Raw genomic sequence first — 3,048 nt, 5'->3', positions numbered from 1 at the left:
GGTATTCCTGGGGCATGGTCCTAGGGCGAGTCCTCCGAGAGAGAGAAAGAAAGAGAGAATTAGAGAGAGCATATGTGGGATGGCCAGTCCTCTTCTGGCTGTGCCGGGTGGAGATTATAACAGAACATGGCCAAGATGTTCAAATGTTCATAAATGACCAGCATGGTCAAATAATATTAAGGCAGAACAGTTGAAACTGGAGCAGCAGCACAGCCAGGTGGACTGGGGACAGCAAGGAGTCATCATGTCAGGTAGTCCTGGGGCATGGTCCTAGGGCTCAGGTCCTCCGAGAGAGAGAAAGAGAGAAGGAGAGAATTAGAGAACGCACACCTAGATTCACACAGGACACCGAATAGGAAAGGAGAAGTACTCCAGATATAACAAACTGACCCTAGCCCCCCGACACATAAACTACTACTGCAGCATAAATACTGGAGGCTGAGACAGGAGGGGTCAGGAGACACTGTGGCCCATTCCGAGGACACCCCCGGACAGGGCCAAACAGGAAGGATATAACCCCACCCACTTTGCCAAAGCACAGCCCCCACACCACCTGTATGGGTGCCAACCCATACAGGATGACCACATCAGTGACTCAACCCACTCAGGTGACGCACCCCCTCCAGGGACGGCATGAGAGAGCCCCAGTAAGCCAGTGACTCAGCCCCTGTAATAGGGTTAGAGGCAGAGAATCCCAGTGGAAAGAGGGGAACCGGCCAGGCAGAGACAGCAAGGACGGTTTGTTGCTCCAGAGCCTTTCCGTTCACCCTCCCACTCCTGGGCCAGACTACACTCAATCATATGACCCACTGAAGAGATGAGTCTTCAGTAGAGACTTAAAGGTTGAGACCGAGTTTGCGTCTCTGACATGGGTAGGCAGACCGTTCCATAAAAATGGAGCTCTATAGGAGAAAGCCCTGCCTCCAGCTGTTTGCTTAGAAATTCTAGGGACAATTAGGAGGCCTGCGTCTTGTGACCGTAGCGTACGTGTAGGTATGTACGGCAGGACCAAATCAGAGAGATAGGTAGGAGCAAGCCCATGTAATGCTTTGTAGGTTAGCAGTAAAACCTTGAAATCAGCCCTTGCTTTGACAGGAAGCCAGTGTAGAGAGGCTAGCACTGGAGTAATATGATCAAATTTGTTGGTTCTAGTCAGGATTCTAGCAGCCGTATTTAGCACTAACTGAAGTTTATTTAGTGCTTTATCCGGGTAGCCGGAAAGTAGAGCATTGCAGTAGTCTAACCTAGAAGTGACAAAAGCATGGATTAATTTTTCTGCATCATTTTTGGACAGAAAGTTTCTGATTTTTGCAATGTTACGTAGATGGAAAAAAGCTGTCCTTGAAATTGTCTTGATATGTTCTTCAAAAGTGAGATCAGGGTCCAGAGTAACGCCGAGGTCCTTCACAGTTTTATTTGAGACGACTGTACAACCATTAAGATTAATTGTCAGATTCAACAGAAGATCTCTTTGTTTCTTGGGACCTAGAACAAGCATCTCTGTTTTGTCCGAGTTTAAAAGTAGAAAGTTTGCAGCCATCCACTTCCTTATGTCTGAAACACATTCTTCTAGCAAGGGCAATTTTGGGGCTTCACCATGTTTAATTGAAATGTACAGCTGTGTGTCATCCGCATAGCAGTGAAAGTTAACATTATGTTTTCGAATGACATCCCCAAGAGGTAAAATATATAGTGAAAACAATAGTGGTCCTAAAACGGAACCTTGAGGAACACCGAAATTTACAGTTGATTTGACAAACTATTCACAGAGACAAACTGATATCTTTCCGACAGATAAGATCTAAACCAGGCCAGAACTTGTCCGTGTAGACCAATTTGGGTTTCCAATCTCTCCAAAAGAATGTGGTGATCGATGGTATCAAAAGCAGCACTAAGGTCTAGGAGCACGAGGACAGATGCAGAGCCTCGGTCCGATGCCATTAAAATGTCATTTACCACCTTCACAAGTGCCGTCTCAGTGATATGATGGGGTCTAAAACCAGACTGAAGCATTTCGTATACATTGTTTGTCTTCAGGAAGGCAGTGAGTTGTTGCGCAACAGCCTTTTCTAAAATTTTTGAGAGGAATGGAAGATTCGATATAGGCCGATAGTTTTTTATATTTTCTGGGTCAAGGTTTGGCTTTTTCAAGAGAGGCTTTATTACTGCCACTTTTTTTTTATCAGTGTGCTTCTGGGCTGTGGAGTGACACATCTAAGGTTCCAGCCAGTCTGGAGTCACCCGCTGAAGTGTGCCTCTTATCTCTGCAGAGGTAACACACACACACAGCATCTGCATAAAGGGAAGTGAATAACCTGCTGTTTTGAGGAATACTGGTCTCGACTGAAGTCACAAGTCTATCCGTCTATGACTATATTGAGTATTGCCTTCCGTCTATAGGGGTAACACTTAATTTACCCACAATTACCTCTGCACCTTTTGTGTCAATGTTCTGGTTTTGGAGCAACTGCATGGTTGTGCCTGTAATTGCCTATTCATTCAAGTGACTCTTGTTGATAACATTGCCAAGGCATAAGATGCTAAAGTATGACGCAACACATGCATGGCCACTCTAAAGACAGCTGAGGGAAGACCGAGCTAGAGAAAGGCATGTCGCAAGAGTGCCTGACTTCTGCCAGAGATTCTTTGTTCCTCACAGAAACAGCCAAACATTCTCTCCCTAGAAGCACATGGCCCTGCATGTTTCTTTTAGATGAATGTCTTTATTTTATCAGTTGAGAAATATTAGATTTCACAGTTATCACAGTTCACCTCCAGTTGACACAGCCCGGGGCAATTCAACCTTATTTGAGTAGTTTAAAAGTTAAGGGAGGGCTTTTCTCTGTTATCTGACTGTGTAATAGCTCTCTACTCCAAGCTCCAACTATTGTGCCTTTAAAAAGCCAGCCATTTTCCAGACCCCACTCTCTAACCTGTAAACATTTTAGAATCGAGCAAGAGAAAAGGGGAGGAAGAGGGGGAGAAGTGAGGGTGGGGTTTGAAGTCTTGGAGGAGGGGCTTTAGAAAAAGTGTCTTGTGACTCTCTCA

This window comes from Oncorhynchus clarkii, chromosome 5 (assembly GCF_045791955.1).
Source record: "Oncorhynchus clarkii lewisi isolate Uvic-CL-2024 chromosome 5, UVic_Ocla_1.0, whole genome shotgun sequence".
Classification (NCBI taxonomy): Eukaryota; Metazoa; Chordata; class Actinopteri; order Salmoniformes; family Salmonidae; genus Oncorhynchus; species Oncorhynchus clarkii.
The sequence above is the reverse complement of the archived record's forward strand: the minus strand, read 5'-3'. Positions refer to the sequence as shown.